Source organism: Oculina patagonica, chromosome 8 (assembly GCF_052425735.1).
Source record: "Oculina patagonica isolate OP01 chromosome 8, crgOcupat, whole genome shotgun sequence".
In the NCBI taxonomy this organism is placed as follows: Eukaryota; Metazoa; Cnidaria; class Anthozoa; order Scleractinia; family Oculinidae; genus Oculina; species Oculina patagonica.
The window spans coordinates 5,716,591-5,732,909 of NC_135765.1; the positions used below are offsets into that span (position 1 = coordinate 5,716,591).

The 16,319-nt window shown below is 38.0% G+C and overlaps 1 protein-coding gene across 5 annotated transcripts in view; it reads left to right on the forward strand.

The window, feature by feature from the left end:
- The first annotated feature begins 753 nt into the window (after nucleotides 1-753).
- LOC144663442 (protein Wnt-4-like) overlaps nucleotides 754-16,319 on the forward strand; it is a 30,835-nt gene continuing 15,269 nt past the window's right edge. The window contains exons 1-4 of one of the 5 annotated variants that reach the window (XM_078524394.1): nucleotides 754-960; nucleotides 4,035-4,289; nucleotides 4,536-4,599; nucleotides 5,182-5,261. The gene's annotated coding sequence lies outside the window, so the exon portion shown is untranslated. Of the gene's footprint in view, nucleotides 961-4,034; nucleotides 4,290-4,535; nucleotides 4,600-4,895; nucleotides 5,262-8,087; nucleotides 8,311-13,645; nucleotides 13,669-16,319 lie in introns of those variants that run through there. The other 4 variants (XM_078524393.1, XM_078524395.1, XM_078524397.1 and 1 more) reach the window with 4 other exon arrangements.

Here is a 16,319-nt window from a genome sequence, read left to right on the forward strand (position 1 = left end):
TTGTTGGTGTTAGAATGGATAATTACTTACATCTTTAGTTAGTAATGAGGGTAAAAAATAACGCAATAGGATTTAAATTATTCTGGTACTCGATTTTTGTCCAACTTAAGTCAATATTACTCGATTTCCTGATGGATTCTGTCTTAATTACCATTCTAGTTCATTCCTCAGAGTTTACTTTTACAAAATAAAAGGACCAAATATAACAGAAAAATTTACACCCCCGCCCACCTATATTTAGGTAGGCTGAAACGAAATGGTCTAACTAAATTAGGCGGCGAAGCGATTCACAGAGAATTGGATGAACTGAAAAATATAGCAAACGTATTTTTAGTTAATTGAACAAGATTGGGTTTCAGGAAAATTGAATTTAAAATAGTTCTTAAAACGATGGAAGTGTCAGTAAAGATTAGCAGTGTTATTAATGACTAAATACCCACCATTATTTTACACAGAAAAAGCCGGGTAAAAAACTCCTGAAAAGTTTGAAAATATGGAAATAATTATTTTTTGCACGAAAGCTCAGAATTAAAAACTTATAGTTAAAAAATGAACTTGCTGTTGTTTTCTAAAACAGTTTTTATTGCGCGTTATCTTGTCTAAAATACTGAGAAAAATCCCGTCAATTTACATGGATATATAGCTTTATTTCTAACAGATCCAATCCCTTTCCTGACAGAAGGAGTTTATTAACATTGACCCAAAGAGATAACCAACACAAGCTTGTGACCCTACGTATCATGAAACATATCAGTGCTGGCATTTATACTAGACTGGCTGGCTGTTAGTCTGAAATGTTATAATACTGTTGTAGTGGTGCTAAGAAAACCCGCGCGCCTTATCAATCTTGGTCTGTCGCCTTGATGTCAAGGGTTTGTTACATGGTGCGTGAATATAGCATTGCTGTGATTGCTACACGCTTTTCAGTGTGAGCTTGTTGACATTGGAGTCGGATTCAAGGTAAGCAAAGTTCTTACAGAACTGTTAAATTCACTTTTAACGATGTATTCGCCGTACTATTGCCAGAAGACTGAGAGCGCCCTTTTGATATCCGATCTGTTTTCCTAGCTTGCGATCTCTGCGTGGTTTTTAGCTATGAAACTGAGAAAAGTCTTTATTTGAAAAGCATTGATTCCGCAATCGGAGCGTAAAAGCTGCTAACTAAGAACTTTTCATTTTGATTTATTAAGACGGGGAAGTCGGAGAACTTGTTTAATACAAAACGAAGCCGGCTGAAATGCTTCGAAATTTGCGCTCCAAAAACTTTGCTATGTAAATTCTCCCAGAATTTTAAAACGGTCTGGTCGTACTCACTTGTGTGTCAGTCTCAAACGTATCTTCTTCATTTCAAGAAACGCATTGGCAGACATGCTTAGATGTGAAACAGTTTTGGAGCTTGCACACTTATTTGTTTCTCTTTTCCTGATTGAGACAAATCGTGTTGCCTACATGAAGCCGCACGCGTGAAATTGACCGAGAAGAGGTTTATTTTATTCTGTCGTCCAAACAAGAACAGCGGAAAGGTTTTCATGTTGAGCTTATTCAGCGATCTTCTTTGATCGCTCTATTGTCGAAATACACTCTTTTTCTGTTTTTCCGGCCCAGGCTGAATATTCTTTTTTTTAAAAGCCGATTTTAGGCTGAAATATTCTTGTGAATATTCTTAGATTATAGCGTATGACATTTCCGTTTTAGAATGTATTGGGGTGTCAATTAAAAGTGTATAACTTCTTGAAGAAATGTTATTAGCATCAAACGTACGGCTAGTGCTGCTTTTGTTGCTTTTTAGCTAATTTGTTATTAAAAGAAAGGAAGAATTTCAACGGCTTAGCTGAAAACATATTTTCAACACAAAATTAAGCTCTTTTCAAAATCTCAGCCTCGGGTTTATTCTTAAAATATTCTTAAAATTTCGCAAATTTTAGCCTCGATATTCTAATAAAATATATTCTTATAGAAAAAGAGTGTAGTCATAAAGTATTTGTCACCCTTTACTAAAATGTGTCATTACCTCTAAATTGTCACTACTCTTACCAATGTGAAGTAGAAAAGAAAAAAAAAGAACAATCTCCAGCCAAGTGTTAACCGATCTAATTTCTCAGTTGCGTGATATTCAGCACAAAAACACTGCTTGCGGTTTTTTAAACTTTTCAAGCATGCATTCCATGCGAATTGCGGCGTCTTTAAGTTGTGCGTCGAAAGCTCTCGCCTGGCGCGAGGTCGAGAGAGTTGGAAGCTAGCCATCGTACCTCGTGTTGTGTTGTTGCTGGGTGAGAGACACTGAACTGTCACGTGCCTCTCAGCTTTCATCCGGGGGAGAGGGGGGTACAGTGTCCCTTGATTGTGGTGGGAGGCGCGAAGCGACGATATTTGCGAGTTAAACTCGCGCGCGAACTCCTCGCGAGCGAGTTCTCTTTACCAGTCTTACTCCACCCATTCATACTCACTTCAGAGTGGACTGTTTTACTGTCTAGGGGAAGGGAGCTGCTCCTCCGTTTAAGCTACAGCATTTTTAACGACGACCACCCTAGTTATTCAACTGATTAACTAGCATGGATTGTTATCGATTGATATCGATTTCCGTTGATTATCGATTTCATCGATTACGGCTTTTTCTAGATCTTCTTTTTACTAGATCTTGGCCGTAAGTGATTGCTGCTTGCCGTGAGCTTACAGAGCTAAACAAACTCCTCTCCCCATCCCTCCTACACTTTTCAGCCTCACCCCCACTCCCTTGGCCCGCCCACGACTGCAACTCTTGCCAAAAACCTCACTGCAGGCAAGATAACACAATGCTTACAAGCAGTGTCTGTGGCACCACTTCTCCTAGCCGCTCGTATTGTGACAAAGACCACCAGCTATGCGGGCCAACTAAAAGGTTAAACCGTCCTCTTTCTTCAAGATGAGTCTTTTTTTCAGCGTTTTCGAGAGACGATTCATGTGCGGAAACCGCCTTAAATTGCGATAAATTAAATCGCTTAAAATCTCGGAACTGGTTTCTGCGGTAACTCATTTTGGTGTGAAATAAGGTTTAAATCTTTTCCGGTTTAGAGTCTAAAGAATTATTGTATTGTTTTTTATAAACTTCATGCTGTTTTTTGAGCCTCTGATAAGCCGATAGCGGAAACATCAATTTCCTCAATTATTTTAAGTATGGCTGCCTCTGAAATTAGTTGTATTTCGTTTTTGTTACAAAAGGTTCTTTCTGTTAGCTTGTAGTTGGTCGAAATGCACTCCAAAACGCAACAGAAACTTCAAGGTCATTCACATTAAACAATTTTACCACTTCTTAAGATAATATCACCTGGATCATGATTTCTTAATTGTTGAATGTTTATTTATCCAAACTTTTAATCACAATATCAATATTTATTCTTAAGCTGATTAAAAAAAAAGGGCGCGACTGACTCACTAGCTATATTGTGTAGATTTTAGAGAATTCTTTAAAACTAAGACAAAGTTCCAATTTTATACACGCAAACTTTCTCACTACGGACGATTTTTTTATTTTTTTTAACTTTTCTTTCCTTAAGTCGAATGACCACCGGTCCAAGGAAAGATCTAGTCAGGAAATGAAATGTAAATCTTTCGAAAAATTTAAGCAATACTAAATTAAAATTCCTTCGCCATTTTTGCTGAGCGTTAGCTGGAACACATATTGAGAGATTTCCATGCGGGGCATATAAGTCTCGTGATTTGAACTGCCTCGTACCCAGACGCCTCTCTCTTGTTTTGGGGGACAGGGGCGCGCAAGGGAGGAGGGGAAGGTTTTTTCCCCTTTGGGGGAAAAAAAAAAGGGGGGGCCGGGGGGGGGGGGGGATTTAAACCAAGCAAAATATGGCACTCTCGCCCTTTAGAAAATTACCAGATAAGCCTGCAAAAAATACGAGCTGATGGGCGTAATTCTTGTTAATTTTTAAAGTAGTTGGAATTAAAGTTGGGGGTAAAACACCGACTTCAGCTGTAATGCTATCAAGTTTATGCGCTTCGTTTCTTTTTATATTTGAGATCTGACCCATTGTTGTCATTTTCAGCAGACGTCCTGCTGACGAGCTGATTGTATTGCCGTGTTAGGCAAGGCAGCTCATTTGAAAGTCACTCAAGAATCACAACAAATTCCTCACAGCAGGCCTGAAACCAAAGCCACAATCGAGAAACTAGAACTTGCGCCAGGGAACTGCAGCGACGACTCGGCAGTCTGCTTGAAAAAGCTCTAGCTCTCCAAACAAGCTATTCAGTTGTACTTGATTTTTTAGCGCCTTAGTCAAGTTGCTTGTGCCATCGAGCAGGTAAAGTAAAGTTTCACAGCGGTTTTTATATAGCATAACGAAGTCGATCAGCGATCTAAAGTGGTTTATTTGAAAGCAAAGAGGCATTGTTCGACAGAGACGGTTGCTTGGGGCTTAAATCGAACTTAGAACGGAAATTGTGCGAGCAAGCTGTTGCTAAGAACGTCTGGTTCAACTAATTTTATTATCCTGCTTATGTGTGCAAGGCAAACGCTACAGTTCTGGTCATTTTTTGCTTTATGACAGGGCCATATTCGAGGATTTGGTAGGGGTTACAGCTTTGCACACGAGGGCTGTACGCAGATCAAAGGTAAAACTTTTTTTTGTTATACAAGTTGTCCTGCTCCACCGCGCATGCATGCAACGTTTCAATACATTTGCTGAAAGCTAGCGAAACAAAAGCGTTTAGCCGTTTAGTTTTATCTCCCCGTTACATCTTATACTTTATAGCTTAATTAATTTGAGGATAAGACTCAATTATACGATTACTGTATTGCCGGAAAAGAGATAAACGAGAATATCTTGAAGGAAAGGCTTCCCAGCGCTTCAATCAACACTGTATTACAAATTAATACGGTTACTTTTCTGGAAATGTTTGTCGATCGCGGTGAAAAGCAACGAAATAAACTGCGATCCCTAAAATTCCCTTGAAAATTTGGATTTAGTTGTATCTTCCATTTCATTTGTTCATAAAATACGTAATATAAAATATGCAATGGCGAGAGGTGTCAATTTCGATGATGTTTAATAGGCGCAAGTACATTGCGTCGAATTGCGGTTGTGGTGGTCTGCCTCTATTAATTTCACACTGTCTGTCTTTCGTGATATACTTATTTCCCACATCTTGTATTGTACACGAATGACTTTAATAGTAAATCATTGTGTATTCTAGCTTCCTTCCGTGAGAAACCTACAGTACTATTCCGGAGTTGGTGTTCAAGTCGCCCGCAAGCGCAATCAAGAAGAATTCAGGTACGTTGATAGTCATACAGTATCTAGTAAGATTGAGATTATTTTTCCTTTCACGAGGGTGTGAAAAGGCTGTTTTTCACGTAAAGCAGGTAAGACATTTATTAGCAAGAAATTTTGTGACCATGGAATAGAAATGAGTTGTTCTTTTTTTACTAAGAGCAGGAGTATTGATATTTCTCAGTTGGAAGATTTTGACAGTGCCAAGGTATTTTTATAACGCGGTACCTTTTAGTACGCCTTTTTATTGCTGTTTTTCGCTTTTTAACACTAATTTAGCACATCTGTTTAAAGAGACAGTCCGCTTCTTTTATGAATTTGTGTGTTCAGTATTTCTCACGGTGAAAGCTACGCAGCAAACAAGCTGGTTTGAACAGGGAAAATTTGATGAGGCACTCAAAAAAACCTAAAAAGAAAAGGGAAATTTGTGCATGGTGAAGTCGACGATTTCTTTCATGTTTTCAAAGACATCATGAAAAAGGCCAACCATTTATTCCACTTTATCAGAGCTTAATAACATAAAATGTCTTTCAATCATACCCCTGGTTTATGTCTCTTTCCTGATTAATAAGGTAGACTACAAATTATTTATTGAACATGTCTGGGCAAGAGTCATGCAGCTCCCAATATGAACAGCACATTTGTTAGATGCGCTGTATAGCTACCTTAAATTCTTCTACATACTGATCACAGTGGCTTAACGCCATGCTATAACTTAACGATTCATTCTTGACAATGTTATTGCAGACGTACTTCTCTGCATCTCCTAGCAGCTCATGCATTTCAAGTTGACCTCCCTGCTGTTCCCAGATATAACTCCCACACACATGTACAATGGTGCTGTCATTACAAGCCACAATTCCACAGCGTTTTCCATGGTAGCGGCTTTGCGTTGCGCATTGTCAAGCGCCTGGCATGGCGCAGAAAAAAAGAAGGGGAAGTGATTTAGTCATAACAATTCATTGCGAGAGAAACCGTCATTTGTCCAGACAAAACGTCGTGAAGTAAATCTGAGTTCTATATACCTAACTTTCAGTTTACCCCTCTAAGCTCGATTTCAAGAATGCGGACTCACAAAAGGGCTTCATGAAATCGAGCCTACTTTTTATTAAGACTGCAACGAGTAAGACAGACAGTTTCACATTGTTTCTTGATGTGCGCGCATCGTTTTTCTGTCACTGAAAACTTTATATTTCTGAGTTGCGCATTGCAAAACTTTCAGCCATTTCTCCTGCCAGCCTGCAACGAGGAAAGTCGTTTCGAAATTGTTGACAAGCGCAAAATGTTCTCTCAGCAGCGTTGAACAGAGCCTCAATGCAAAATTCTCAGTTTCCCACTGGCACCCAGGGCCTTAATTCCAAGAGCGATTAAATTATTGCGCGGGGGAGTGAAGTCGACTTCCTGCCTTTTTCCTACCCTTAAACCAATAATCCATATTTGATTTTCTAGTTCCGTTAATCACAGCATTTTATGCATTTAAAGTTTCCTTTTTTAACGATTTCTAAACACATTTAGCGGAAATTAATTTGTTTGAATGGCGCGCAGGTTTCGATTTGTGTCACGAGACGCTACATAAGGAGAAAATGATAACATACTCGCTGCCTGAAAAGTGATGCAGCCCCCTCGTTTGCGGTGCCAAAAACTCGCGCGTGCATGCGTGTAATTCGTGCTCGCCACGCGTTCTAATAAAACACCCGCGCAAATGTCCCGCAAGAATGCCAGAATTAAATTAAAGTTACGCTTCAGCATGCGTGAAAATCTCTGTTTAGGCCTCTGCCTCGAATTCCTCATTGGTAAAATAAACCTAAACAGAGTAACGGTTCTATAGATTTTCTGTGACCTTGTTGTCCTTGTTGACTTGTTTGTGATGTGTATATAAGTTTAGGTCTGATAGGTCACTACAGTCAACTCTTCCTAAAATGGAACCGGCTCCAACAGAACTGTCCGTTTTAGAGAGGTGTCCGTCTTATAGGGAGTTTAGTTACAGTAACATGACTGAAAAACGGCAAAGACGGGACCAACAGCACGTGTGACGAGTTGTCCGTCTTAAAAATATGCCAGTTAAGAAAGAGTTGACTGTACATTCCATTTTGTTTGTTCAAGCTGATATAAGCTGCGCACCACATTAACCGCGACCACTAAGCCAAGATTTCCTGCCACTGTGATTAATGTAGTTGAAACCATCCCACGGTGGCACCTCGTACAAACAAATAGCCAGGCAAACTATTTTCGAGGCTGGAAAACTACTTAAGCACTGCTGCTATCACAACAGGAGCTCCGGAATTAGTAAAAGAGTGCTCAACTGTAAGAGAATTCAAGCTAGTCCTCTATTTTTAGAGAATCATTTCCCGCGAAGGTCCGCGAAGCACGAGGGCTTCCTTTACAGCTACAGTGGCCCAGCTCATTGAAGTCCCTACTAAAAATAACTGACAAAAAACGTTTCATCCCCTGTATTCTATTTCCCCTTCGGTTAACCTTCTTTCGCGGACATGATATAAAAAAACAATGACCAAGATTATTTTGTTCTTAACTATCTTGGCAGCTTTTTATGCTTTTGACCACAAAACTGTTATTTTTTTCAGCTTAAAGTACGGACCTTAACCTTGGCTGAGAGCAAAAGAAGCAATGTGATGCACGCAGCAGTTTTGATTGATAAGTTTCTGCAGCGCACCTGTGTTGTATTCTCGATTCTGTCTATTAATCGTCTTTTGTTATTAGATAAGAAATCCGATTAATAGAGGACGGTTCATCAGCATTTCAGAATGATGAATAGCTCGCACCACGCTTGGCTTGCGCTACAGTGAGCGTGCTTTAGCTTCAGGAGTCGTGGTGAGACCGTCTTAGCTCGCAATACTTTACCAACGGGACACTGTTTGTGTTAGTTAAACAATAATTGTATCTGTTTGCCAGAGAGGACGTATTGGTTGAATTCAAGGCTTTAAAAAGACAGCACGTCTCGCTATAAAGCTACAGTTATTAATCGGAGAACGTGCTGACTCGAAATTCCTTTGCAGCAAACTTTGATCGACTCAAGCGCGACGAAATATCAAAGGTAACCTAGCTGATCTTAACTCATAGTTGACTTACTTTAGTAATGTCTTTTGCTAATTCAGTCAGAATAGACGCTGAGTAGAGGACATTAAGAGACTAGATTCGATTTAGAGACAAGGGACGAAAAATTCTGACACTTAGTTTTTCAGTCCTTTGTTAGTTATTATCAATGGTGCTGAAGTCACTTGGACTTTAGGCCGCAGTCATGCAAGCATTTGATCAGTCATCAACGACACGTTATTCTTTAAGATTTATCTTCTTTATCTTACACTGAAATGTCAATATGTTAGCATTAGCTCGTTGGTAATTTCCATGCTTAAAGTCTTTGTGTCGTTAAAGCGAACCACTAACATTCCACAGCCGGACGAAAATAGTTAAAACTATTTTAAGCGTGCGTGCAAAATGGCCCTCTCATTAAGAAAGAACACCCTATCGTGATTAAAATCAATGCCTTAAGGCCACACTTGCTCCTGAATTAAAAACAAATATAATGAACGCGTTATAAGCTAGCTTAACCATAGAAAAAAATGGAAAACTTGATAAAGACGCCACGCTCTTTCGTAAGCACGGGTTGAAACGAGTTCGCTTTTCAAATTGAGGCGTTGACCACTGTGTAGTGTAAATTAAGGTAGTTTGTGGTACACTTCTTAATTCAGTTTGTTTACTTAATCAACTGTAAATGGCTATTATACTTTTGCGGTTTGTTTTGTTGCTTTGTTGTATTTTTGGCAAGATTTAATCTTCTACTGGAATAAATTTTCCAGTTCCTCACGCACGATGTCATTCGAAGAAAAAGCAACATTCATTATGTTAGCAGCTTTGCTATTAACCTCGAACGTGAACCTATAAATTTTAACTATTACTTTAATGTCAACAAGTTATATACCTACAAGACACCCAGTCCTCGATAATTAGGACAAGAAAAAATATCGCGGAATGGTTTAAGAACGCCCTTAGGCAATGTAAAATGCCGAAAGAATAGGGAAAGGGGTTGGCCGGAAATATCTTAGCTTAACTTCATGTTTACTAGCTATGCATCAGTTGTGATAGAAGTGGGGCCAATTTTAACTTTTAGCGAGTTGTTACAATTTTTTTCGAAAAATCTTACGATCTTAGAGAAGAAATTACCAACTTCTTTTCGTAAAACAATTCTAAAGCAGCGAAAGAGCTTTTGCATTAAACAGTATTAGGATGTTATCTTAAACCATCTAGATATTGAGGCTGTTTAAGTTTTAACGAGCGCTAAATGAACTTGACATTCTATTGATGTCTTTTTAATTGTTTCTTTTCTACTCAGTATAGCGGTAACCGCGAAGAAATTGTGAAGTTTCAATGTACGGAATTTTCATTTAGAAAAGAACGAAAATTGCCTAGTCACTTGTGAAAATCAACTATGTTTCGCCAGGCCATTTTGACAACTCGTAATGGCCAACTGAAAACCGTAATTTTCGGTAATCAATCGGCTAATCAGTTGGATTGCACAATTATTGTATGCTTTTGTCTTGTCCAACCTTCTAGAAAGTCTTAAAATAAGTTAAAACAAGAACGATGCTTTTAAAAGTATTAGAACAATTTTGAGGCCTCCTGTAAGGGACAGCTGATACCACTGTGGTAAAACCTTCTTGGGGATTCTGTAAATTTCGTTGACTGAATTCTTCAGAACTTTTCTGCATATTTCAACAAGGAACACAAAGGTAATTGATTTTGGTAGTGAATTCAACTTAACGAAACTTGTGAACCGGTGAATTCGCCTGCAAACTAAAAGCCGTATCAATAAGATCCTTTCAGTTCTGCAGTGAACTTATGTAGTTGCTGCCTAAAACTCAGAAATTGAGAAATTTAGACCTTAATTTTGCAGGATTTCTTTACACCCTAGCATAGTACATTAAGCCATTTTTAGCGAAGTGCAAAAAAGTCTTCATCGAAAGGAACGCAATATAAATTCCTTTTTCTGATTACCGTAAAATTCATTTTATATCAGTTGTAAGAATTAATTTTGTGGTATATCAAGATGTTTCTTCTCATCAGTTATCGGGTGGAAAATGCACAAATATTAGAAGGAAGAAATTAGATTTTAATCATTTTCACTTCGGTTGAAAATAACATTACTCCTAAAGCGTCTTATACGTGACTTTGTGCAGGTATTTTCTGGGAGTCAAATGAAACCATGCTTGGAATGTGTGAGGGCGAAAAAAGAAGTTACAATTCAAAGTTCACATCTATATATAGCTCGAACAAGCGGCCGACCACTGGCAAACTTGCATTTTGATTGGCTGTGAAAGAAACGACTATATATCGATCATTACCAGGGTCTCCGGGTCCCAAGACAGTTTGGGAAGCATGTCTGGCAATGTCGTACATGATTAAATGCCTCTAGCCCGCAAAAAGCAATTGCTACACTAGAGGACCAGTAGAATTACAAGCTTACGAGAGATGCTACACAACTCCCCAAGACTGGAGCACGCTTCCGCAGTCTAATATCACCCATTAAACTTGTTTATTTTCCAAAACGGTTTTCCCAACGATATCAACGTTAAAACGCAGAAAAGAAGGAGTTTTCTTTTGGTTTTTATTGAACTTGAATTTGATAGCTCACCTCTCCCAAACTAGCCGGCAATTAAAAAAAAACTTGGGTGCGAAGTCTTTAATTTCCAAAAAGAAAATATCTCACGAGGATTATTCTAGATTATCGAGAGAAGAGCTAAATCTGGAAACGTCCACATAAATATACGCCCATTTGGACGATTGTTGCAATCTTGTTCCGGCTTTACAATTAATAATACAATTTGGAAATGTTTCCCATGGAACGAGTTAAGGGTTCCACCCTTGTCTGCCAGACATTACGTCAACATTGCTGATCTCAACACCCCGGAAGGGGACTATCTACTTTCTAAATCGTATATCGGTTTCCGCATTCGTCTGAAAGAGCAATGTTCCGCATTACAGCCAGAACACACACATTTCAAGACAACAACGAAAGTGACTATTTCTGTGGAATGAGGAAAGAAGAAAAAATGAAACTCGATAGACCTTTTTTTAAAAAAAAAACTACTACGCAGTACTGAAATTTGAATACATATTTTGCCCACGTCAAAAGTTAAACGAGTGAAGCTTTCAGTGGTTTAAATTTCAGCTTCCAAAATAGAAATAAAACAAGACAGTACTCAACGGATATAATAAGCTTTCGCTAATTTTAAATAATTATTTTTAAAACAGCTTTAGCCCCATACGTCCCAAGGTTAAACAGCTTGAGTTTTCAATCATCTTATCAGCCCCTCGGACAGACTATAAGCCTGCTGTCAAGCCAAGTGGCTCATCAGGCCAGAGCTTATCCTGGTTTCTGTAGCATTAAGTGGCTAGGAGTATTTCTACTCCCCCTGGATGGGATGCTAGTCCATCGCAGGGTTACTGGAGTCTCGCCGGTACTCATTTATATGTGGGGTGAGAGAGGCACTATGAGAGTAAAGTGTCTTGCCCAAGAACACAATGCAGTACCCCAGCCAGGGCTTGTACCCAGACCACGCAATCTGCAGACATCTTTTGAAATTGCCCCGGCCAGGGCTTGGACTCGACTTCCGAGTCCGGCGCACTAACCATAAGGCCACCGCGCCTCCCATCAAATAGAGCGGATTATGCTCCATAAAAATAAATAACTTACAGGAAGAATATTAAATACATGCAGGTGCTTTTGCAGAACCTGACCCAATCCATGTGATAAAAATAACTTTCAAATATTTTGATTTTCGTCTCCTGAGTGTTATGTTTTGTTTTTACTGAGCTTTTGCACAAATGCCGTGTCAAATTAAATGTGATCTATGATTTCACTACGATAATCAGTAAATTTTTAAATACTAGGTCCTTTTGTAACGGTCAAAAATAACAATGCCTAATTCATTGTGAATGAGAAAGAAAGAAAGAATGAAAGAATGAAAGAATGAAAGAAAGAAAGAAAGAAAGAAAATAAATACAGAAAGAAAGAAAAAAAGAAAGAAAGAAAAGAATACTGACAGATGACTGACTAAATGAAATGAATGAAATGAATTTATTAATTAATGAATGGAAATCATTAAGTCGTAGAAATTGTCCTGATATGCTTTGAAATTTTCTTAACTTTCATTACAGAACTGTATGTAAAGAGAATTTTTTTTAAAAAAAGGAATTAATTGGAAAGGGTTAACGGGCCCTGTTTCTTTAGCATTTAGCAAGCTTTTTTCTTTATCGTCATTTTTGAGGGTCTTACGGGTGGCCAAAACGTGTACCGTATGTGAACCGATTCATCTTAATAAAATAATAATGTTTTTAATATCTAAAGGATGAAAAGGATGAATCTTGTTGAAAAGAATTTATATTACATTTACTTTCGGAGGGTCTATACTTTAAGGGGGTCATCACTTTCGGAAGACGACGGTAATTAATTGACTATTGATTAATTTCATAAGCTAATTCAAGACTGACCACGTGTATTCAATTGAAAATTAATTACACATTCGGGTAAAGAGTTTAGTTATGATATTTGTGTATGAAGTTTGCCGTCGGATGAAAAATGGCAATCTACGTTGGCAAAAGCCGCAACTAAACCACAACAATACAATTTGAAAATGAAATTCACTCACATGAAAGGCGGTATTTTGATGAATTGGCCGGCCGGGTTTCAAATCAGGCGAAATCAAGTCCCAAACAACAGCGAAATTAGCATTACACACAAACAACATTTGTATTTAGAATAACTGCGGTATTTTCACAAACTCGCAGTAAACTTTACGAAAGTTTAACAACACTTCAATTTTAATTGCTGGGAGAGCACAACATGCGGTAGTATCCCCTAAAATAGACTTAAAAAACACGAAGTAAAATAAGCAGAGTTTTAGAGTTGATAAGTTAGCTGACTTGTTTATGCTATTGCTCTAACTTAAATTGACATATTGCGGTTTTATACTGGTAGAAACTTTAGCTGGTGGCTTTAGAAAGAGGACTCTTCGAAATAACTTTAGCAGAGTTGGCTGTTTGCACCCAAAAGCGCTAATTTAAAAATTTTCCTATGGGAAGAACATATTTGTTCAACGGGTAACCGCATCAGTACTAAAAGAAAACGGCATTGAGTCATTGTTTTTCGCTTTCTCAAGCCAATTCAACGCAGCTGGAAGAACCAGGAGCGCATAAAACACAGCTTCATGATTTAAATAACAAAAGAAAAATCTCTACAAGAGAGATGCAGTAACAGTGATGCGAACTGCGGGATGTTTTGCGATGTAAAAAATATAATTATCGAATGCAGATAATGTAACAAGGTCGGTCTTGTTTGGAGCGGTGAAGTTTCGTTTGAGCGCCGCGCGTTGAGTGAGGCTGACCGCAGAGAGAAGTAAGTGGTTAGTTTAAAGAATTGCGTTTCGAAGCTAACGACAAACGCGTAAAGAGGCAGAGATAGGTTTACATAGTTTTGAACTAATGCAAATCAAATTTGTGTAAGTTTAAACAATTTAGCACACTCCTAACCGCGAAGTATGCGATACTTAGTCGCATGTTGCATTGCCCCCTTATTTTCACTTGATTGTCAGTAACTGATGTCCTCGAAGCTGATACGTAGTGATCCTCTCTGTTCAATGTTCTCGTGAATGATGAAAAAAATGCACAGCTACTTGTAAAACAGGAAGAAATTGCGGTGCACGGGCTGAAATATTTGACAATCGCGGAAAAATCGACAGTAACACGTATGCATTTCGCTACACTACGAATTACGTCGACTCAGTAATGCATTGATGTGATCTTATGCCCGAAATAAATCGCCATTTACTCGCTATTTCTGAGTTAGATTAAAATTAAAATGATAAGGTAAGGAAAAGCAGTTTGCCTTGAAATTTACTTTTACCGTTCCAATTTCTGGTAACTCGTGTAAATAGCCGAAAATTTTGGCACTCAGTGCTGAGTTCTGTCTGAACAACGCGCACTGAAAGACGAGTTGTAAGCTGTAGCACAAACATTACTAGAGAAATCTTTGAAATTCCACCATGTGCTCTATGCAAACATCCTTTGGGCCACGCCCAATTATAAAATCGACTGTTTTCTTCAATGTTTTCTTTTTTGGCCGCCACTTCTTCCAGGGGAAAAGATATGTTGGTGACAATTTTAAAATGTCGACGCTGTTGTGTGTAATTAGTCCTCGCATGTTAGGTTATTTTAATTACAGTACTTGGTATTTGGTTAACTTCATGTAAATGATGAGTTTAAGTTCTGCACTGACCACAATAACAATGGAAAGGTGTAAGGTCAATGTATTCTAGGCTTAAACTACAAGCACCAAACTTTGAGATCTTAGCCACAAAATAGTGAGATATTTTGAGCATTCTTATTGCAGTTAGTTCTCTCTGGAGTTGACCTTCTGTCGACACGGAAAAACTCAAGTTATCTGTGTTGATCTTTTATTTTTAAACACGGACCTTATTCACTGGGATTTCAGATCAGTACTTTGACATTTAACAGTTTGCCTTTATACATTTCAATTGCTGTATCCTTAACTACACTGTAACTTAAACTTTCTCTGTATAAAACGTCATCTATTTTTCGCAAAAACACGACAAAACATGTACAATTTGGCCTCAAAAACTAGCGTTGCTATCTCTTCTTCCTATGTCTTGGCTCTGCTTAATTTGTGAAATATTCTCGACGCATTTCTAGACTAAAGAGATATTTCCTGTATATGAAACGGATATATCAGTGAGCTGAGGATTGTTTTGTCGGAAACAGGTCGCAAACACAGGGCCAAAGCACTGAAAACGTCACAGCAAGCTATGTCGGCGGGAGCCTCTCTTTAAGAAAACCGCAAAATAGTTATTTTTCCAACTTTAGTCAAAAATTCCGCATTTTTGCGCGGAATAACGCATTTTATTAATTAAAATATTTTGAACGTGCTAAACTCGCAAGTTTTCTTTTTTCTGTGCAAACTTCTTTACACAAAGGTAGTTCCTTTTTACAAACCAATTGGTTTGTTTGCGCTCTTTTATTTTACATTATGAAGATTACTTCGATCCGTTAATCCCTGCTTTTATTTGCTCAGAATATTACTAATCCGTTATATTAGCTAATGGGAATTTGATTGAGAACTTAATTGAACTTCTTTGTTTAACTTCAATGGAGATTTGATGTTTCAATTTGGAAAAAAATAGCTAATGATTACATTGCAATTTGTTGCTATGTTACCATGATGTTCTTACAGATTTCGCTTGTCTTTTGAAATCAAATTGTACACGGCTATCTTTAACATAGTTTTGCTAATTAACGTCTTATTATATTTTTCATTGTGAAACCGGAAAATTTAGTTCTGTGGGGAAACTCAGCTCAATAACTTTTTTTTTTTTAAATCCAAAATTTCAATTTTCCTTTGACATTGCTATTTGTTAATGAATCGTGGACTTTCCATCAAACTTGGTCTGGCAAACTGTTGTTACTATTTGTTGACGGTTTCTTTGGAAACATGACCGTGCCTTGGTTGTTTTCGCAGATGTATTAATCATCCTGGGTTCTTTTTGAAGTCAATCCTTCCAGCTGAGAATCACCGCGATCTAAGACAAAAATTATAACACCATTGCTGCGACTTGGCTATTAATCACAGTTCCCACTGACTCAATTGTAATTAAAAGCAGCTTATAAAGCATATGTCGAAAACTTAAAAATATACCAGTTGGCACTTAAAAGTCACGGAAATCCACATTTTCGTATTCTCGCGTGAATATACTACTGAATGTTCCTCATTCGTGTGTCAAAAATTTAGGTCACGAAACTTTACCGCAGATATGTACAAAATATTTGGTTAAGGCCTTCAAAGTTTGACAGTCTCACTACTAAATAAATTTAAATGTACAGTAATTTTCTTTTCGAAATTTGCTTCCTATCAAAAACGTTCAACAGTATCGGCTAAAAAAAATTATACTTAGTCAGAAGCCTCTTTCGCAGCCGTACTTGTACTTAGATCATCACGCAAATCAAATGCCAATCGAAAAATGACAAAAACAGAAT